Consider the following 24,252-nt stretch of genomic DNA (forward strand, 5'->3'; position numbering starts at 1 on the left):
GCAAAAATATTTTTTAAAAGAATAACATGACTCTATAACTCAACTATGTGAGGATGACCTTCCTATCACCAATGACTCATACATACATCCATCTCCCAACCAAGTGGGGATATATCAATTGTTTATACATGATAGAAAAAATAAATATTACATCATCCATCCCATGTAAAGTGGGGACACAAATTACATCATTTGTCCAAGAGGACTCATTCAAATGTATAAGAATACATATCACACCCTAGAATTTTACATGACTTAAGAAACAAATGGTATAAATATCTGAAACCATAGCTGGACTCAGCAACCATAATGCCAACAATGTTGAATGTAAGTGAAGGCTAATGCTCCCCCTGAACCTGTGCTACCTGTGCATTGTTATTAGGTCAATGATCAAGGCATCTTTGTAAGTCAGATAAAAATTGATGAACAAAGCATATCGATAGACATTAATCATCAATATCAGTCAGAGCACCCATATTAGAGCTTTCCCCACTGTTTTTCTTGTCTAAAAAACATCTACGCTCCTTGACCATAGAAACTTGTGTATGTACCCGACTATACTTCATGAAACATGCGTATAATAACCTTTCTCTGAAAAATTAGATTTAACAGCAGGATGATGCAACAACTACAACAAGCAAATGTCTCTTTGGGTAGTGGTTTAGTGAATATATCAACAACTTGTTCTTTGGCAGGAACATACTCCAATTTGACATTTTGTTCAAGCACTTGTTCACGTAGAAAATGGTATTTGATGGGTATGTGCTTGGTCTTGGAGTGCATGACTGGATTCTTTGAAATATTGATGGCACTTGTATTATCACATAGAATGGAGATGGGTGGAGTACATGTGATCTGAATGTCTTACAAGGTTTGCATCATCCAAAGTAGTTGTGTGCAGCAAAATTCAGCAGCCACATATTCTGCTTCAGTTGTAGATAAACCAATTGAACATTGTTTCTTGCTAAACCAAGACACTAACCTAGAACCCATATAGAATGCACCACCACTAGTGCTTTTTCTGTCATCAACACTTCTTGCCCAATCTGCATCTGTATATGCATGAAGAGTAAGATAATTATCTCTATGATACCATAATGTTATGAAACCAGCTCAAGAAAAGATAGAAAAGATAGATCAACGCCTTAGAATTCAGCCTCTTCGAGGGGGAAACCTCCTTTACATTACATGAATGAACAATTCTTGGATGATACAAATGACAAAACCTCCTTTCTATATATAGGAGTCTAAGGAGTCACAATATAATCTAGTCGACCTAACAATAATAATATAAACCCACAAAAATAACAATAGAGGGATTCTATGGGGCACAGAAATAACAACATGGAGGTAATAGGGGCACAACAATATAAATAAGGGGTATAACTACAATAGTAATGGGGTAATCACTAGTATTATAGGGACCCAACATGCCCCTCTCCTTCAAAAAAGTGTTGTCCCCAACGCTTGAGTAGTTTTGGATACTTATACATAAAAATTTCATCCTCCCATGTGGAATCTTCAACGGATAAGTTCTTCCACTTGATAAGATACTTTGAAATTGATCGATTTCGTAGCTGTCGAGTTCTTGTTTCTGTGACTGCTTCCGGTTCCAATATAATTTTTCCTTCCTTGTCAAGTTCTGGCAATATTGTTTGAACTGGGAGCTTGTCGCCTATAACCTTCTTTAAACATGAAACATGGAAAACTGGATGCAATCGAGAAGCTGCAGGAAGCTCCAATTTGTATGCCATAGTACCAATATTTTGCAACACCTTGTACGGACCATAATACTTTGGTGATAATTTATTATCCTTCTTAGCTTACTTTAGAGACATTTGCTTATATGGTTGTAGCCGTAGGAATACCCAAACACCTACATCAAAACTTCTTTCACTGTGATGTTGATCTGCCTATTGTTTCATTCTATTTTGTTCCAACATGAGGTTATCCTTTAAGAGTTGGAGGACTTGTTGTTGATGCTCGATGTGATGTTCCACTCCCTGAACCTTAGAATTTTCACTTAAATATGATGTGATGGATGGTGGTTGATACTGTTGGGTCCCTATAATACTAGTGATTACCCCATTACTATTGTAGTTATACCCCTTATTTATATTGTTATGCCCCTATTACCCCCATATTGTTATTTTTGTGCCCCATAGAATCCCTCTATTGTTATTTTTGTGGCTTTATATTATTATTGTTAGGTCCGCTGGATTATATTGTGACTCCTTAGACTCCTATATGTAGAAAGGAGGTTTTGTCATTTGTATCATCCAAGAATTGTTCATTTATGTAATGTAAAGGAGGTTGCCCCCTCGAAGAGGCTGAATTCTAAGGTGTTGATATATCTTTTCTATCTTTTCTTGAGCTGGTTTCATAACATTTGGTATCAGAGCTTTGATTCTAGGGTTTCGCTGCTCCAAACAGGTCATTGTGACATTTTCGCTATAATTTGTTTTCTATGATGTTTCAGAAGTCGAAAAAAAAAACCATTTGAGAAGAAATCGCACTGAACCTTGGGACCGAATTTCAGAGCTTTTCACGCGCTATTTGTGGAGATAGGATCTGAGGAAGTTTGTCTTTTTGGAGACTCCTGAATTACATTCAAAACAGGTGACCTGGGGAAAATCGTCATAACTTTCTCTCTGGGGATTGGATTGAAATTTCATAAGAAGGTACAGAAATAGGATGGACTGTAGTTTCTTGTATGCATTTTTCAGATCCATAGGTAGAAACAGTGACTCGTGGCACGTCATACAAGTTCGCTCTACTGAACTATTCTATAATCAAGTCACTGTGGGAGATTTCACATAACGCTTCCTTGGAGAATCCAATTTGGGTCAGACTTGTGGAATTGGAAAGAGGACGAAAAAGGCTACTACAGGTTTCAATTTCAGAATTGGAGGATTTGGAATTATAGAGATACATCAGATTCAATATCAGGCTTCTACAAAGTGAAAAAAGGTGTGTAGTTTTTTTTTAAATTTTTGTGTAAGCTGGGTTTGAAGGAATTCAATGGGCATAGTAAAGAATTATTATCGGTAACTGATACCCCGAGGAAAGAAAATGCAAACACCTAGTAAGGAACCTGAAAGCTCTAGCATGACTCATGAAGAAGAGGAAGAAATGCTACATGATATATCAAAATTACAAGAACAAGTGCAACACATGTCACGCTTACAAAAGCTAACAGAAGCTAAGATAAATGGCATGGAATCTAAGATAAAGGGTGTGGAATCTAAGATGGATGATTGGAAGACAGATTTGAAGACAGACATGGAAGAATTGAAGACAGATTTGAACACAAACTTGAAGACACGCATGACAGATATGAAGACAGATTTGACAAATTTTCTACAAGAAATACTTACTAATGGTGAAAAGGTAGTAAAGGAAAATCATGATGCGAACAAAAGAAATGTTAATCATGATATCATAGACGCTAATATTGAATCGAAGAATCACCATATTCCAAAAATCGATATGAGGAAGTTTGATGGCAAGGATCCTGCCACATGGATATCACACTTATGAGCAATTCTTCGATCTCAATAATGTTCAATAGTGGAGCACATTGAGGAGTTCCAAAAATTGAGCATAAGGGTAAAAGATATTTCAGAGGAGCATAGGATTGATGTGTTCATAGGGTCTTTAAAGGATAATATCCAACATGATGTTCGCCTTTGGGAACCTGATTCATTAGAGAAGGCATTCAGGTTAGCAAGAAAAATGGAAAGCAAAATTATGGCAACTAGGAAGCATACCATTCACAACTATAAAGACGGAAGTGTTGTTGCCCCTAGTCTTCCACAACCTACAAGGTTGACACCACAACAATTCAAAGAAAAAAGAGCAAAAGGGCTTTGCTACGATTGTGATAGCAAATAGACTAAAGGTCATAAGTGTGCTGAGAAGAAATTATTCTACATAGATTGTGAAGAGGAAGAAGAAAAGGAGCAAGAAAGGTCAAAAGAAGAGGATATACTCCAAGAGCAAAGCCTAGATGAAGAGCAAATAAATCCAACCATATCTTGTAATGCATTTGCGGGAATTACCACTCCTCAAACCATCAAGATAGAAGGACAAATCAAGAAGAAAAAGGTAATAGTGTTGATTGATTCAGGAAGCACCCACAATTTTATTCATTGTAGGGTAGCAAAAGAATTGAATTGCTTCCTATATCCAGCACCAGAGTTTCAAGTGATGATTGCAAATGGAGGAACAATAAATTGCTCTGGAAAATGCCATAATATCAAGCTATCCATGGGAGAATATGTATTGACTATCCCAATGCTTTTCATTCCAATGGGAGGTGCTGATGTTGTACTAGGAGTCCAATGGCTACAATCCTTGGGTACAATAGATTTTAATTTTCAAGAACGTTTCATCAAATTTTCTACAGAAGGAAAGGAAGTTGAATTAAGGGGTATTGCAGGGAAACCAGGAAAGATAATCAGCTCTAATGGCATGACAAAGCTTCTAAAAAAGGAGAAAAGAGGTGTAATTGCACAATTATGTTCGCTAGATGTTTCCACATTGGAATCATCTATTTCTCCAGATCTCCAAAAAGTCCTGGACAATCGTTCAAAGGTATTTGAGACTCCCAAAGGTCTCCCACCTATGCATGATCATGATCATGCTATTCATCTGATTCCAGGAAGTGTTCCTGCAAACATTAGGCCGTACAGATATCCCTATGTCCAAAAAAGTGAAATTGAACGTATGGTTGCAGAAATGTTAGAGGCTGGTATAATTCAACCGAGTCAAAGTTCTTTCTCAGCTCCAGTAGTATTGGTGCACAAGAAGGATGGATCATGGTGCATGTGTCCGGATTATAGGGAGCTCAACAAGCTCACTATTAAAGATAAGTTCCCCATTCCTGCCATTGATGAATTACTGGATGAATTGCATGGATCAATTTACTTCACCAAGTTGGATCTTCGTTCAGGATATCATCAAATTAGAATGAAGATTGAAGACATCCTGAAAACGACATTTAGAACTCATGAGGGTCATTATGAATTTTTGGTCATGCCTTTTGGCCTAACCAATGCACCTTCAACATTTCAAGGTTTGATGAATTCAATTTTCAAACCATTCCTTAGAAAATTTGTGTTAGTATTTTTTGATGATATACTAATCTAAAGCAAGTCTTGGAAGGATCATGTTGAACATGTTGACAGGGTGCTACAACTATTGGAGGAGAAACAATTATATGCAAAAAGATCCAAATGTTTCCTTGGAGTCCAGGAGGTGGAATATTTGGGTCATATTGTATATCATGAAGGACTTAAGGTAGATCCTAGCAAAATTAAAGCCATTAAGGAATGGAAAATCCCCACTGTCGTGGCGGAAAAAATCATTTGTGCGGACACAACTGACCTCCCTAGGAGTCTAAACTCTCTAGCGACAAACAAGACAAAATGGAGTGATCTTTCTCTAAATATACCTTTTACAACATGAAAACTACAAGTGTTTAGGCTTACCTTATTCCAAAACGCTGTTGTTGAAGTCCGTCCTTGCCGAGCTCCTCCTTGACTCCAATTCCTTCACATCAATTCCAACCACAAACAATCAAACAATTACCAAGCACTTGTATTTCATATAATAAAACATATATTCAACATGCAGACCAAGGAACACATGAAATAACTCATTAACACAAGCTATTGAGAAAAATAAACCAGTTTGTATTAATAACGAAACAAAGAAACTCTTACAACCTAGCCTTGGTGTTGTGCAAGTTCCTCCCAGGGTCCATCAAGGGTTTTCCTCTACTTTGACAAAGCTCACCTACTTCCAAGTAGAATCAAGTAAAGACAATCTCTCCTCACAAGGTTCTAAATGGGAGACCTAAATCCTGCAGCATTTACCCAAAGAAAATGTATAGCTCCAACCTCTTCTCCCTCTGGCTCAATGTCTTTATTTATAGTGCTGTAAAGAGGTTATTCAGGTCCACCATCAATGGGATAATCCCCCTCTTTGGGTGGGATAGCTCCCTTATTGATGGGATAAGTTCCCTCTTAATAGAGATACATGAACCAACTGGAGGCGCATCCATTTCATCAAACCGACCTCTAGAAGGTTCTAGAAGTAACCACAAGTAACTTTTTCAAGATAAAACTCGCGCATTTTGCCTTTTACAGAAGGACGCACCTGTCCCTTAACATACAGAGCGTCCATGGACGCAGCTTTTGTGAACATGGTCAGCGTCCCCGCAGGTAAGGCTAGAGAGAACCTGCGACCCCAGAGATAAACATAGTTTTTACAAGACTTTCTCTCTTCTTTGAGTTTGAGATGGATAACAGAGGCATAAGACTTGCCTAAAAGGGTAGCATGACTGTTGATTTGAGCCATACTAACTGTAAGTAGTCAAGGTGACATTTTTTAGTGTAACAGATTGCCCCCTAAAGTGCGAAGCCTGGAATAGATTAGGGTTTTGTAATTCTAGGAAGGGTGAAGCGCTTTATCATTTCAAGGATTGTCTTGTGGATGACCTGGTTGGAACCTGCAATTTTCAACACAAAATACATGTATAAGATTATATCATCACTGAGGTAGGCATTCCCATACTCAGATTCAAAACTTTAACTAATGGACTAACTATTCTGATACAGGAATGATCTTGCAGTACATCATTTTTTATAGACTTTTGTAGACACAGTATGGACGCAGCCATCTGTTTATGATTAGTCTACATAGATAATGAATACAAAACTCCTCGCAGCCTGGATGGTAAAAACTAGATCCAGGGTCTTCACTTCTACTTCCCGAATTGGTACGATTCTAAGCATGTGATTAAATGATTTGATGTCGAACATGTTAGAAACCACTTGATTACCAGTCAATGATGTAAACTGTTAACAAGCGTGAGAGAGACCACCAGTAATGTCAATGGTTCTCAAAGTACCAAGCACAACCCGTGAAATGTGAATAGATGTTTTGATGTCGAACACTTCACGGAATCCTTTGATCGAAAGTCAATGATGTAAACTGACGTCAAAGGCGAGAAACCTGCCATTGATGCATGCAGACTTCAAGGTACTGTCGATTCCTAAGTCATCTTTCTAGATAATGTGTCGATGTCGATAGAAAGCGACCCGTTGCAGGCAAGCCTGCAACACGAAATCATTGTTCAAGTTGAAGAAATGTTGCTGTAAGGACTGACTCAGGGATGGTCAAATGGATGACAAGTATTTTGCAGATGAAAGTTTTGCTTGCAGACCTCTTGAACACATAACGACACGACAGATGGTTTGGTGACGAATAACTCAAAGTTAATCCCTGGAACCCGGTTAAAGACTTTCAAAGTGATTTGGTCAACTGTGAGGTAAAAGATTTCCCAACCCAGGTGAATGAAAAAGTGTCGTGTTCAAGAGTGGTAATAAAGTTCTTTTGAGATAAAGGTAACAAATAGGTTCATTCTTCTCTCTTTTCCCCCACCATTTCTGGCAAGTACCTCTTTATTTTTAACAAGCTTGAGGAGGATAACATATGCTTGATTATAAGCTCATCCTTCGGACGAGTCCAACCTAGTTTAAATTCGAACCCTAGGAAGGAGTGGTTCGTTCCTGTTTGTAATTGAACAGGTCCTTTACTGTAAAAGTTTAACGAGCCCAGTATAGGAGAAACTCGGCGTTTTTCAATTTTAGAGAGTCTGAAAAAACTTAAGGAAACTCCACGTTGAACTTTTTCGTAAATTTGTGTCCCTCAAGCCCGAAAAAGTATAAAATAATACCTGGGGGAACCGCTTGATCTTGCGACCAAGGAGTACTTTCATAATAGTGTCGTCGACCTGAAAAGTAAAAAGCGATCAAGGACACGTCGTTTTATTTCCTTATCGAGTTTGAAACGACAAAAACCCGGCAATCTTTTCCTGATTTTACGGTCAGAAAAGAGCTAAAAGGGGACCGTCTTTTAATTCCGTTTTAACGAGTGTAAAAGAAACACTCGGCGATCTTTTCATGTTTTAGGAGTCAGAAAAGGGCTTAAAAGATGACTCTGATATTTTTATTTGTGAAAATTACAATTTCCCTCGAAATCCCTTTGTCCTGCACAAAAGCAACACATTACTCATACCTGTTTAAAATAGGCAAAAATATTCGAAAAACATCTTTTCATGGTAAAAAATGAACTAATTCATCCAAAAAACCTATAAAAAGACCTTTTACCATGTCATTTTTACCGTTTGACTTTGAGGTTGAAAAAGGAGCTTTTGACAAGAAACTTCCCGTGGTCGCTGCGGAAAATCTGACCGTCGGAATCGAACGCCGTTTCATCCAGGTATTTTACACATCCTACTCTGCATTTCTATCCGTTTAGAATTAATTTTTAGGTCTTAGTTTCATTTTTTGGGGGGGTTTTGGTTTTGGAATGCGCCTCTCGGCGGACGCAGGTGCCCTTCGGGTGACCTGCGTCCCCCGACTTTTTCTCATACGGGAAAACGGTCGGAAGACGCAGCCCGCCTTCAGGCCAGCTGCGTCCGGACGCCCTGTGCTACAAAGCCGGGGTGCGTCTTCCGAGAAGTGCGCATTTCAAAACCCCAACTCCCTCAAAAACCACCAAAAATCCTCAAATCAATTTCTAATTGCTATTTTTGATATGCAGGGCATTAATCATGTTAGACTGGAGAGAAAGAGAGCATGTAGAGGAAGATGAAGCTGCAATAAATCATCAACCTTCTCTGGATGCCCTAAGAGCATGCGGATTATACAAATATTGGACCATACCGGGCATGAGGGGCCAGGTAAGATTCTTGGAATGGCTGGTTGAGCGATGGAACGTTCAAGAACAATGCTTTTACATAGGAGGGCACCAGCTCGAGATAGAGCCCTCGGATGTATACTTTCTCACTGGCTTGCCAAACAGAGGTGAGCAACTCAATCTTGCGGGGACTAGGCCGGGTGGCCAATCCCTTGATAGTCTCCGCGAGGATTGGTGCACACGTGGGGCTCACCATTCAAAAGGCATAGAGATAAAACACATCACTCTGCCTGAACTCAAAGTCATAGCGTTCACGGTCACCAGGATTTGCGGCGCGGCCGCTTTACACATTGCTTCCGGATCCCAAATGCGGATGGCAATTGACTGTTACCAAGGCACCATTTTCAACTGGTGTGAAGCTGTGTCGGCTCATATGAAGAGCCAACTGACCAAGGCAAAGAACGGACGACTAAAGACTTTTGGATATGGGCCTATAGTCGTGAGCTTTGCCTTGGAGAGAGTTCCAATGCTGATCCCTCAGCAACTCACTGTTGATATCTTGGGTCCTCGGGAGCCAAAGCTGATACGATGGGTTGCGGTGATGGCCCGGCATCCTGACGAGGGTGCGGCAGTGGTTCGATTCTCAGATAGTTACTTTCACTGGTTAGAGGACCAGGTTTTTGTGATACAGGACTTTCCGTATGCCGGAATGGATTTCAGAGGTGATCCGGACATGGTTCTTCCACAGGGAGAACAATGGGACGACAGAGGTACTTTTATTTTCACAAGTTTTCTAATTATGTATTTTTTATTTTTTATATATATCGTCTCAAAACTAATAGTAAAACTTTTTCAAAATGCAGATGTTGGTCCACAGCGTCCAGCCAACCTCCGGCCTTATGATAGACTACATCCAGCTGCACCGGTACCGGCCCCACAGGACGCGGCTGCAGAAGTACTAGCTGAGTTGGAGCATGATCTAGAGCGTCTCACGGCAGATATACCTGAGACTACTATGGACGACATTCCTATCAGGCTTCAGCGTTTCGTAGTCGCGGTCCCTGGACCGTTTAGGAGATTTTTGCGTAAGGTAGCCCGCGCAGTGGTGTCATACAGAGAGCACCACCAGTGATTGACTAGTCACTTTTGTAGTCACATGTGACATTTTTGACTTTTTGTACTATCATTTTGCCGATCATAAGGTGTTTTCAACCTATGATCGAAGACGATGTATATATTTTTTGACACACTTCTATCTATATATATCACTATTACCGGCTTATCTTGTTTAACATGTATGATGAAATGTTTTTAAATTTACTTGCATGATTATTGTAAATGTCTGTCCAACACTCGAGAAGCAATTGCATCTGCTAATGTATTCAAGGACCTTGGAATATGTTGATATTCAATGTAATCAAATTCACGTTCCAAGAGACGCACTCTCAAAAACAACCTTAATAACACAGGATTTCTAATGGCATAAACTCTATTAAGCTGTAATACAACAAGTTCAGAATCTAACCTCACTATCAAACGTCGAATTCCAAATGAAATAGATTCGGATAATAATTCAACCACTGCACTGTATTCTGCAATGTTATTCGTTGTTTGACCGAGGCTTACCCCATGCATAGAAACTAACTCGTCAGAGGGCGAATAGATAACCCAAGCTGCGGAAGAGATATTCCGTGTACTACGACAAGCACCATCAGCAAATCCAATGTATGTTTGGAGAGGCGTCGACATCTACAATATCAAGAGTAAAACCAAGATAAGCCAGAATAACGACGAAAAACCACACTCTCTAAGCTAAGCACACTGACTAAACTAACACACTTGCTAGCTAGAAAGAAAATCTAACCTATCTAAAAATTTCTCCATACCCATCATTTTAAGCATAATACCTCTTTAGGTAAAGTCCATTTCTGGGTTTACCCAAAGAGTCCCCATCAAAATCAACTAACTCATAAGCCCCTTTTGCTAGCTTTCGCTTTACAATGTAGGGCCCATGCCACATGGGAACGAATTTTCCGGCACCTAGCTTATCGTTAGCTTGATCATATAATAGTACTAGGTCTCCTTCCGAAAAACTTCGAGGGGTTACATTTTTATCGTACTGAGCTTTCATTCGTTTCGCGTGAGTCTCGATAGCTAAAGTAGCGTCACGTCGAGTCTCATCTAATTTAGCCAAGTATAATAACCGTTTCTCCTCTTCGGAAGTAGCTGGAAGTAATTCGACAGCCATTTGAAGTGATGGGATTTCGCATTCAATAGGTAACACAGCTTCTAAGCCATAAACTAGCTGAAAAGGGGTGAAACCTGTTGAATTTTTCACTGAAGTTCGATATGCCCATAGCGCCGAAAATAACATGTTATGCCAATTCGTTCGATGGATACCAATGATCCGTCGAATCATGATGACTAGAACTTTGTTGATTGACTCAACCAAACCGTTGGCTTGCGGATAATAAGGAGTAGAGCTATCGTGGCGCAAACCAAGCTGGCTTGTAAGCTCAGTCATCATGACGTTTCGAAAATGGCTTCCATGGTCAGTAATGATTGCTTGTGGGACACCAAACCTAGTTATGATATGATTGAATACGAAAACTGCAGCTGTCTTGCCGCTTGCGTCGAATGTAGGCATCGCCTCGGCCCATTTAGTAAAATAATCAACCGCGAGGATGATATACGCATGCCCCCCGGCCGAGTGAGGGTTACAAGTAATAAAGTCAATACCCCATTTGGCGAATGGACCAGCGGCAATTATAGGGTGGAGAGGAGCAGGTGGAGCGCGCATCTTGCGATCAAACACTTGACAGTTGTGGCATTTTCTGACGGCAAGGATACAATCTTTAAACATAGACGGCCAGAAATAGCCAGCGCGCAACACCTTCTGAGCTGTGGCATACCCAGACATATGACCGCCACATGCTCCAGAGTGACAATCATTCAAAACTCTCTCAGCCTCTTCGTGAGTTAAACAACGTCGAAAAACTAAGTCTGCCCCCCGGCGATAAAGTGTATCTCCAATAATTCTGTATTGCTGGGATTGAAACCGAATTTTTCGACGGTCTTCCTTGGAAGCTTCAGGCCGAAAGGTTTGGGTTTGGAGATAGATGATTATATCCCCATACCACGGATCTAAAGTGCTAATAAGAAACAAAGATTCGTCCGCAATGGACTCTCTGCCACAGTCTCTGTGTCAGCACTCGGGAAATCACACATCAATTCCGCAAAAACTAAAGATTTCTTAGACTTGGACTTCTCGAACTCCAAGTCGAACTCTTGCAGGATGACAATCCATTTAGAGTACTTGCCCCCTAGCAGTTGTTTTGTCAAAATATAAATCATAGGGTTGCAATCCGAAATAACTGTAGTTTTGCGGAGAAGAATGTAGTGACGAAAACGCTGGACAGCTTGAACGGCTGCCAGGGCCAATTTCTCCACATGCGAATATTTTAACTCAGTGGGATTTAAGGTTCTACTAAGATAATATATCACATGCTCTGCTCCGAATTCATCTTCTTGAACTAACACCATTCCAATGGTGGAATGCGAAGCTGCGAGGTATAAGAAGTAGTCCTGGTTGTAGTTGGGAGGATGCAATAACGGTGCATGGGTCAACGCGTGTTTAAGTGCATCAAAAGATTGTTGGGCAATCTCGTCCCAAAAGAATTGTGCGTTCTGTTTCAACAACCGTGTAAAACCTTTAGTGACCTCGGCGTAGTTTGGGATGAATCGGCGTAAAAAGTTCGCTTTCCCTTGCAAACTTTGGAGTTGGCGCAAACTCGAAGGAGGAGGCAATTTGATGATAGCCTCGACTTTCGAGGGATCGACGCGAATGCCGGCTTTTGAAACAACAAATCCCAGCAATCGACCTGTTTCTATACAGAAAACACACTTGTGGGGATTCAACCGAATTCGATAATGCCTACACCTCATAAAGATTGCTCGTAGGTGGACAAGGTGATCAGCTCGATGTAAAGAATGAGCAGGCAAATCATCGAGATAGGGTTGCACAATGTGCTTGATGTCATGAAATGCATAAGACATCGCCCGTTGAAAAGTAGCGCCGGCATTCTTAAGCCCAAAAGGTAATTTGCAATAAGCAAATGTCCCCCATGGACAAATGAATGCCGTTTTTGGTTGGTCGGCAGGTAGAATATTGATTTGATTATAGCCTGAGAAACCATCCATGAAGGAAAACATCTCACTTCCGGCACAATCATCAATAATTTGATCGATATAAGGCGTAGGATAGTTGTCTTTTGGACAAGCTCGATTGATATCCCTATAGTCGATACAGATTCTTATTGTTCCTTGTTTTTTATTGACGGGAACAATATTCGATACCCAATCCGTTAACGGGATCGGATAAATGAAACCTGCTTTCAACAGCTTTTCGACTTCTGCTTTAATCGCAGCCGCTTTTCGAGGGTGAATCTGACGCAACCGTTGCCGAATGGGTTTAGCATCCGGGTAGGTTTTGATTTCATGAACAACAATGGCAGGATCGATTCCTGGCATTTCCTCGTAAGACCAGGCAAACACGTCGCGGAATTCTTGGAATAGGGCCTTGTAAGTTTGGATTTCTTCTTCAGTACATGCGGCACCTATATGAATGTTTTCTCCTCGATTCCGGGCTTCACTGAAATATCAATGGGAATAGTACGAGAAATATTCCCTAAATTCAACTCTGAATCAGAATGTTTCGTTGGATCCTGAGCGTCTTTGACATATTCAGCGGTAAAGATAGATGAAAAATCATTTTCAAATGCATCGCCCTTAGGTAAAAACGAAGATCTGTGATGGAGATCTTCCCATGGTAGATCATCTACACTTAGGATTTCGCGAAGTTGTTCGTCAGATGACACTTCTTCGGGAAACGTTATCCGTTCTAAGGGTGAGGTGAAAAGTGACTCTTCACTGACCACATTCATTTGGTCGGTTTCGGTTGAATGAAAATCGGTAAAAGACATAAGAGCTTCATAAGCAATTTCATACGGACTCAACGGCATAACATCACCGAGTGAGTCTATCTCAGAGTCAGATGGAACATACCAAGGATCATCATAAATAATGTTTTCTGACGTGATCATATGAATCGTTGCAAACGAAGGGTCTACGCTGAGTGGAGGGAGAGGAAAAGTTCCCAGTAAACCGGAATCCTTAACTAAACCTACACCAATGTCCCTATAAGGGATTGTCGTTTTACCAACATGTTGGATACTCTCTGAAGAGGCTGGGTCGGATGAAAAGTATGTCAGCTGATCAATAGTCACGATCTTACCGTTATGTGGAAACTTAATTACTCTGAAGACCGATGAAACGACCGCTGTCATAGCATATGACCAACTTCGACCCAAAAGAAGGTTGTAGTCTAGAGGGGCATCAACCACTTCCACATCCAGACTAACGGTTTTACCTTCGACCCCTATAGGCAATTCTTGTAGAATACCAAACGGACGGAACCCACGGCCATCAAAGGCCTTAAGGATGGTGGGGGATTGGTTCAACGAAGGAGAACCAAGCGATCTCCAACATTGAATCGACATAATACACGTAGAAGCTCCCTCATCAATCACAGTCCGATGAATAGGCCTGTTTTTGACTATCACTGGAATTTGGAAAGCCATTTGATGGGGGAGACGTGGTGTACTATTTTCTAGATCAAAGATCATTAGGTTCGGGTCCTGAACATCGACAGCTCCGATAGCCGACAAAAGCAATTTTCGTTGCGCTGGACATGATTGCAGCACTTCGAGTGCCGACATTGCTGAAGGTGAAACAGCTAAGTCTTCAACAATGTTGTAATTCTGGGCTGCTCTCGCATGTGGATTGAAAGCAGACCTTCGAAGTACACCCTTGGCGGGCGGCTTAATCACTAAGTCTGGGTTAGGTTTTTCGATCTGTAGTGGATCGGAACCAGGAGCTGAGGTTGATGGGTTAGAGTGAGAAGATTCTGCTTCCTTACCATCAACAGGAGCCTTACTACCATAATCTTGCGATCGAGTCGCAATCCTGACATGAGACATCATCAAAATGGGTTCTTCACTGGCATTCGAAGAAGAACCTATCATCTTATTCTCCTGCTCTGGAAATGGATTTTTTAACACAGCAGGAGTGGGAGAACCTTTGACTATTTTCACTACCTCGGCCCGATGAGGGCAGTCTCTCGTAAAATGATCTTCTTCACAAATGAGACAAGGATATCGAGGTTTGCGCTTTTCGTCATTGGTTTCCGACTTTTCCGTTTTCTCCTTTGGAGCCTTGTCTGCTTTAGCCTTCTTCTTTCCTTTCTTCTTTCCACCGTTTTTTGGTTTGGCCGTAGATGACTCTACGGCGTGAATGTCGGCGGTGAGTTCAGGAGAAGACTCTCCTGTCGGAGAATCAGGCAAAGTGATAATTGGAGTAGTTGAAGCCTTGGAAGACTTCTTCTTGCTCTTCGTAGTCACGATACCAATCATACCATCAGCGGCATGAGATCCCGAAGGAGCAGCAGCGATTTGGTTCGACTTTGGAAGATCCGGAATTTTCTCGTGTAACGTACCCGACTGAGTGTAAACTAAGTCAAGGTATTGTGCCTGAGCAATGACTTGCTCCTCAGTAACTACTCCGGCCTTAGCTACATCTTCAGTAATTCTTGGTAATAATGATTTGACAAACCATTCAGCTAAGATTTGGTCCGGGATAAAAACTTTCACTAATCTCCTTCGACGTCTCCACTCATGGATGTGATCAGAAATGTACGTGGATGTCGATTGTTTTAGCGAAGTTAATAATTCTGTACCATTATCGTATCTGACTGGTAACTGAAAATGAGTTAAGAACGAGGTAGCTAACTGGCTAAAGTTGTAAAAAGAGGCCCGTGGTAACTCAATGTACCACTTGGCCGCGAGACCAATGAGTGTACGCTGGAAAAGACGTAAGCGGATGGAATCATCTGAGATGGAATTTGAAGCACACCAGAGGTGGTAAGTCATCACGTGATTGGACGGATCCTCTCCAGACTTACCTTCGAACTTGGGTATATCGCTGGGCAACTTATTTGGCATTGGCGGCCAGAACTGAAGATATTGAATTGGATCGTTCGTTAGGCGCGTCAAGTCGGGTAAATCTAAAGTCGCAATAAACGGTAACTGCCGGTTAGGATCTCTAAAACTCTGAGTCACAATACCAGCCCCAGGAGGAGGATATCCAGGATAACTAGGAACAGGAGTCGCATTTGGGATATTATATCCTCCTGGAAAACCAGGATTAACCGGACCGTACTGGGGTTGCTGAGGTTGTTGATAAGTGTACCCAGGATACGGTTGATACTGGTAAACCGGTTGTTGGGCAGCTTGCCCAGGTTGATACTGTCCCTGGTACGGAGGTTGAACAAATTGAGGTTGAGTAGTAACAACCGTACTTGTACCAGGTTGGCCTACAGGCATCTGGACTGTGGTTTGAACCGTAGATCCAGACAACGGTACAGATGTCTGAGGAGTGGTTACAGGGACAGTAGAAACCGGAGCTGCCGATACTCCAGAAGTAAGTATGGTAGATGTGGCGGTAGTTGCTGCAGCCGTGTGAGGTGGAGTACCAGGTGCAATTGGCGGCTGAGTAACTACCGAAGTTACAGGGGTCTGAACACTTGACTGGACAGGTTGCGGTTGCTGGGGTGGACCAGGAACTACAGGTTGTCCTGCTTGAGGTACCGACTGTATACTTGGTTGCGACATCTGTTGACCCTGTGACGGATCCCATGTTAACATTCCAGGGTACTGACCCGTAACAGGTTGAGGATACTGAGATCCATAGCCGTATTGAGGATAGGGTTGATAATTGTAAGGTGCAGTCCCATATGATTGCCCTTGAGGTGGTTGATAACTTTGACCAGAGTATTGACCCGTAGGTTGATAACCTTGAGGTAAATACGAATACTGGGGTTGACCTTGACCTTGAGGTTGGTATCCTTGAGGTTGATACCCTTGGGGTTGATACCCTTGGGGTTGCCATCCTTGAGGTTGCCATCCTTGAGGTTGATATTGATACTGAGGTTGACTTTGGGGTACATATTGAGGCTGGGGTTGACCTGGAGGTATGTATTGCCCCATAGGAGCGTATTGACCTTGAGGTTGCCCCCCAGACACGAATGAAGTACCTTGAGGTTGCCCCCCAGGCATTAACGAAGGTTGCCCCCCAGGCGGTAATTGGCCACCTTGAGGTTGGGTAACGGGAACTGAACCTGACATCATATAAACATCACCTATACTCAATGGTACATTACCACTGTTTCCAACTAATAACCCATGATCAATGGGTTGAGGAGATGCTCCCGCAAAGGTACCAGAAAGTGATTGATACCCAGTAGGAACAGAAGGACCGCCATGTAAAAATGATTCAGGACTTTGCGTAAACACAGATGACTGACCAGACATATTTACAGGAGTATGAATTCCTCTAGGTGGAAAAGGAGTACGAGGTGTAGAAAAACCTACTGAGTTGTCTAAAAAATTGGTTAACGCAAGGTACCAAGAAGTACTTCTAGGAGGACTGTAAAAGATGGATTCACGCTCCCTTAGATCAAGGGTAATTTGATCTTCAGAATCAGAAACGCCTATTTCTTCCTCTGGAACAAGTTCTTCTATAGCAATTAATCCAACAGGAAGATTTTCGGTGATAATTCTTTCTATTCTTGGTGAATCAGGAACACTAGGAGTTGGAGTAACAGGTTCGAAAATTTCAGGTTCTTCGCCTGTTTCACTGGCAGATGAAAAACTACCAGCAAGCTCGGAAACTGTAACAGCTTCGGGATTGTAACCTGTTTCTAAACTTTGGTAATCTGGATGGACTACCAAGGAAGATTCTCCTTCTTCAGGTGAACCTACTCTACTGCCACTAGGAGGAGTTACAAGGACCTTTAAACCTTCTAAATTACTGGGGTCGTCTCGAGGAGGTTCACCCCTAAGTCTACGGGATCTTCTCAACAATTCGGCCACAGAAACAACTTCAGGAGACTGGCCCCGAATTCTACGGGACTGTCTCGGTAATTCCGCCACAATTAAAGATTTTTAACTACAACACACGAAAACAAAGTAAAAATTTCAAATCAAACCACCTAAAGTCTTCTAAAGAAGCAAACAAATTTGAAGCACACGCCTAAAGAATCTAGAGCATCAAACCACACACAAACAGTATCTTCCGGACCAAAAGCGCTAGTTGGTGATTAGGTCCAACCTCGCAGGATTCAGTACAGAAATGGCGGGTGGAACAGTTACGCCGACAACCTGCTTAATGAATAGACTGGACCAAGTTCCTCCACTTTAACCGTCTCGAAGTGAAGTGAACCCCCCAGAAAATCCAAGTGAGTATAGCCGACGTCTGCTCCAGGTACAGTGGGACCTTCCCTCCACCGTCACCTTGGGTAGAATCCTAGAGATTATGGCCACTAAGGTTACCAATCACAACAATTACACCTGGGGGAACAGTCTAAACTCCGACAGCACGCAAGGGCAGAGTAACAAGCTCAATCCCCTTACCGGCTCCTTGACAGTAATCCAAGGTTTACCGATAAGTGACCCCTGGCTCCTCGACAATGGTTAATCCGAGGTTTACCGTTTGTAATACGTACTGTCTGGCGTCGTTCCCAACGAGGGAGGAATGATCCCCTCACTGGTTCGGACACGAGCTCGTGCTTCTCCTTTAAGAGGAGCTTTCCCAGAATGTAACTAAAACAATTGGATTTGATCTACTCAAGATAGACTATCTGTTTGGTTTTGTAGTCTTGGAGAGTTAAGTACTCACCTACTCCAAGACCCTAGCCTAAGCTATGTTGGTGTTTCAGAGCCCTAGAAAATAAAAGTTACTAGTTCAATTTTACTTTAAGCGTTACTTTTAAGGTTGTTTCTTAAGTCAAAAGGTGATGGAAGTGAAACCAGTGGTGTGTTGACTCGACTCGAAACCACTACAAAATGCACTTAGGATGATTTACCCACTACTTTGCTTTTTCGATGAATTGCTTTAACTAAAAAGTTGAGAGAATGCAATCTTTATAAAAGCAACTTCTTAATTGAAGACAATCAAAGAAACAATTCTTTTGTCTTTTCAAAGCATAAAAACACGACCGCTCTTTACATGCACGAAAAAACTCTTTTCCTCTTTTTTAAAAACAAAAAGCTACTTGAAACAAGACTTTTAAAGATGTTTTTGTATTTTTCTTTTAATAAAGCAAATAAATCTAATATAACCAAAAATCAATCTTAACGACTATTAAAATCTACGAAAATCCACTCATAAGCAAACTAAAGGCAAATTTATTCTAAGCAATTTTAACGAGGCCAAAACTAACAATGATTATTCTAAGGTGTTTTACTTGATCACAATCAAATCAAGGACTAGCTTATTGCAGAACCAAAAACTAGCCAAAACAAAACTCTAATCTTTTTGTTCTTTTTGTAAAATGGAAATCAACACTTTATAAACAAGTAATTCGAAATTTGACCCAAAACAACTTAAATGGCAAGCTGCTCACACAAGGAGACTTTACGACAGGCCTGACTTCTAAGAAGGTTGACTAACCAGAGAGATCTAAGGCTGGACAACTTTCTACTATCAAAGTCACTACAGAACCTATCCAAAAATCAAACCCTAGGTCTAAACTTCGTTGAAATCCACTAAAACACTCAAAGCTCACAAAACAAGTTCAGGTGAAAATTTTTGACAGGGTACTAAAGGATCTGGGCAGAAAACACTAAGAAAAATCAAAATCTAAAAGCAATTTAAAGCAAAAATGGAATTTTCTTAAATTTTACAGGAAGACGCAGGCAACCCGTAACAACAGGTGCGGGCCCGCTCTGTGCAGACGGCAACAGCGCATCCCAAGACGCACTGTGCAGTACTCCGAGGGTGCGTCCTTCTGGAAAAATGAAGAAAAACCAAATCTAACTAAATCTAAAGCTAAGCCACCCAAATACTAATTCTCACAGTCAAAAACCAGAAAATAAAAATGATTTTCTCAAAGCAAAGTTCACACAAAGGAAAAGACTCTCTCATTAATGGATTCCCCAGTGGAGTCGCCAATTTGTCGTGGCGGAAAAAATCGTTTGTGCGGACACAACTGACCTCCCTAGGAGTCTAAACTCTCTAGCGACAAACAAGACAAAATGGAGTGATCTTTCTCTAAATATACCTTTTACAACATGAAAACTACAAGTGTTTAGGCTTACCTTATTCCAAAACGCTGTTGTTGAAGTCCGTCCTTGCCGATCCAGATGAGCTCCTCCTTCACATCAATTCCTGCAACCACAAACAATCAAACAATTACCAAGCACTTGTATTTCATATAATAAAACATATATTCAACATGCAGACCAAGGAACACATGAAATAACTCATTAACACAAGCTATTGAGAAAAATAAACCAGTTTGTATTAATAACGAAACAAAGAAACTCTTACAACCTGGCCTTGGTGTTGTGCAAGTTCCTCCCAGGGTCCATCAAGGGTTTTCCTCTACTTTGACAAAGCTCACCTACTTCCAAGTAGAATCAAGTAAAGACAATCTCTCCTCACAAGGTTCTAAATGGGAGACCTAAATCCTGCAGCATTTACCCAAAGAAAATGTATAGCTCCAACCTCTTCTCCCTCTGGCTCAATGTCTTTATTTATAGTGCTGTAAAGAGGTTATTCAGGTCCACCATCAATGGGATAATCCCCCTCTTTGGGTGGGATAGCTCCCTTATTGATGGGATAAGTTCCCTCTTAATAGAGATACATGAACCAACTGGAGGCGCATCCATTTCATCAAACCGACCTCTAGAAGGTTCTAGAAGTAACCACAAGTAACTTTTTCAAGATAAAACTCGCGCATTTTGCCTTTTACAGAAGGACGCACCTGTCCCTTAACATACAGAGCGTCCATGGACGCAGCTTTTGTGAACATGGTCAGCGTCCCCGCAGGTAAGGCTAGAGAGAACCTACGACCCCAGAGATAAACATAGTTTTTACAAGACTTTCTCTCTTCTTTGAGTTTGAGATGGATAACAGAGGCATAAGACTTGCCTAAAAGGGTAGCATGACTGTTGATTTGAGCCATACTAACTGTAAGTAGTCAAGGTGACATTTTTTAGTGTAACACCCACATCCATAAAGCATCTGCAAGGATTTCTTGGGTTGACAGGGTATTATCGCAAGTTTGTTAAGAATTATGGGAGAATAGCAGCACCTCTAACAACATTATTGAAGAAAGATTCATTTTCATGGACTCTGGAAGCAACAAAGGCTTTTGAACATCTTAAAGAGGCAATGTGCCAAGCACCGGTATTAGCTACACCGGACTTCAAAAAAACCTTTATTGTGGAATGTGATGCTTCAGGAAATGGATTGGTGCTGTTCTAATGAAAGATGAAAGACCCATTGCTTTTGAAAGTCATCCAATCAAGGGAAAGTTTTTAAAAAAAGCTATTTATGAGAAGGAAATGTTGGCAATACTCCATGCACTTAAGAAATGGTGACCCTACCTAATGGGAAGGCACTTCAAGGTAAAAACAGATCATGATAGCCTTAAATAATTTTTATAACAAAGATTATCCTCTGAAGAGCAACAAAAGTGGCTCACAAAGATGTTGGGTTATGACTTTGAAATCATCTAAAAAAAAGGGAAGCAAAATGTGGTGGCAGATGCACTCTCAAGAAAGGATGAGGATGTGGAAGCATTGTTGTGTGCCATTTCTATTATCCAACCAGATTGGATAAATGAAGCATGGGAGGAATGGAAGAATGACGAAGAAGTGTGGGCACTTATTCGAAAGCTATAACAAGATTCCAGTACTTCTGATACATTTAGCTGGAAAAATGATTCGTTATGGTACAAAGATCGCTTATACCTCTGTAAGAATTCCCAGCTAAAACAAAATATTCTTATGGAATTGCACACTTCTCCCTTAGGAGGGCACCCAGGATTTTTAAAAACTTACCACGGGGTTAAGAAGGAATTTTTTGGGATGGCCTTAAATCAGATATTCAAAAGTTTGTGGCGGAATGTTTGGTTTGCCAACAAAATAAAGTTGAAAAAATTAAGACACCAGGTCTATTACAACCTTTATCCATTCCAAGCCAACGTTGGGAGGAGGTTTCAATGGATTTTATCACAAGTTTACCCAAGTATGAGGGAAAGAGTGTCATCATGGTGGTAGTTGACAAACTTACCAAGTATGCGCACTTTTGTGCATTATCACATCCATTTAAAGCCAGTACAGTTTCTACTGCATTTATGAAAACAGTTCAAAAGCTACATGAAAACCCAAAGATTATTGTAAGTGACAGAGATCCCATTTTCACTGGAAATTTTTGGACAGAATTATTTTCTTGTCTTGGTACTCAGTTAGCTCATAGCTCATCTTATCATCCTCAATCTGATGGGAAAACTGAGATAATAAACAAATGTTTGGAAGGATATCTTCATTGCTTTGTATCGGATAAACAGACACAATGGGTCAAATGGTTGCCTCTGGCTGAATGGTGGTATAACACTTCCTTCCATAAAGCAACAAAAATGACCCCATTTATGGAACTTTATGGGTATCAACCACTATCCATCACATCATATTTAAGAGAAAATTCTAAGGTTCAGGCAGTGGAACATCACATCGAACATCAACAACAAGTCCTCCAACTCTTAAAGGATAACCTCGTATTGGCACAAAATAGAATGAAACAACAGGCAGATCAACATCGCAGTGAAAGAAGTTTTGATGTAGGTGATTGGGTATTCCTACGGCTACAACCATATAAGAAAATGTCCCTAAAGCAAGCTAAGAAGGATAATAAATTATCGCCAAAGTATTATGGTCCATACAAGGTGTTGCAAAAGATTGGTACTATGGCATACAAATTGGAGCTTCCTGCAGCTTCTCAATTGCACCCAGTTTTCCATGTTTCATGTTTAAAGAAGGTTATAGGTGACAAGATCCCAATTCAAACAATATTGCCAGAACTTGACGAGGAAGGAAAAATTATATTGGAACCAGAAGCAGTCACAGAAACAAGAACTCGACAGCTACGAAATCGATCAATTTCAAAGTATCTTATGAAGTGGAAGAACTTATCCACTGAAGAGTCCACATGGGAGGATGATAATTTTATGCAGAAGTATCCAGAACTACTCAACCGTTGAGGACAACACTTTTTTTGAAGGAGAGGGGCATGTTGGGTCCCTATAATACTAGTGATTACCCCATTACTATTGTAGTTATACCCCTTATTTATATTGTTGTGCCCCTATTACCCCCATATTGTTATTTCTGTGCCCCATAGAATCCCTCTATTGTTATTTTTGTGGCTTTATATTATTATTGTTAGGTCGGCTGTATTATATTGTGACTCCTTAGACTCCTATATGTAGAAAGGAGGTTTGGTCATTTGTATCATCCAAGAATTGTTCATTTATGTAATGTAAAGGAGGTTGCCCCTTCGAAGAGGCTGAATTCTAAGGCGTTGATCTATCTTTTCTATATTTTCTTGAGCTGGTTTCATAACAGATACCCATAAAGTGCCATAAATGGGGTCATTTTTGTTGCTGTATGGAAGGAAGTGCTATACCACCATTCAGCCAGAGGCAACCATTTGACCCATTGTGTCTGTTTATCATATACAAAGCAATGAAGATATCCTTCCAAACATTTGTGTACTATCTCATTTTTCCCATCAGATTGAGGATGATAAGATGAGCTGTTAACACCCAGGTTGTTCCCTATGACTCCCAAGGGAATACGGCCGGGGTAACCACTAACTAGTCTTTGGATCACAGTTTCTAGCCAAACTGTAATCAGAGAGGGCTCTCTCTTTATGATTTATCTCTGTTATGAAGGAGTTTTAGGCTAGCTATTATGCTCAGGTTTTGGTTTATGTTTTGGTTGAAGGATTTCTTTCAGGTCTTATGATATAGTGTTTAGATAGTGAAATACCATTGGGCAATGGAGTCTGGAATTGTGAAATGACTTGATATACAGGACTGGTGTTGTTCAAACTGCAGGGCCTATTGTGTATTTTAGACAAACAAAATTAGATTAGATGGTGATGTGTGTCAACTAATAGAAAGCAATTAAGAATTTTCTATTAAGTTGATGAGGTGAAAGTGAGCACAATGCACAGGAGCATAACTTGAATTCCTGGGACAAAGGCTACTGCGAAAGGTGTATTCTGAAAGTGCAGCAATTAAGAATTACACTTATCTAGATTACAGCTGAAGAAAACATTCATAAACAACACAGATTGAACTCAGGGTACTCAGTGAATAAATCCTGAAAGTTATTCTTTTTCCTTGCTGCTTAGTATTGAAAATCAGATAACATATATGGATTTTAACAAAACAACTAATTAATAGGGAGAGTTACAGAGACTTATTGTATGGTGAAATACACAGGAATCCAACAGTCATCAACAGGCATCAGAACGCATTCAACATTTCAGAAATCCGAGAAATTCCATCACTTTCTTTATTTGACTTCAGAAAGGATTACAGCATAAGAATTTCTTTAGGAGAAATCAACAACAACC

The sequence above is a fragment of the Pinus tabuliformis genome, chromosome 3_1, assembly GCF_031772625.1.
Source record: "Pinus tabuliformis cultivar Carrire ecotype Pingquan chromosome 3_1, CPIR1, whole genome shotgun sequence".
In the NCBI taxonomy this organism is placed as follows: domain Eukaryota; kingdom Viridiplantae; phylum Streptophyta; class Pinopsida; order Pinales; family Pinaceae; genus Pinus; species Pinus tabuliformis.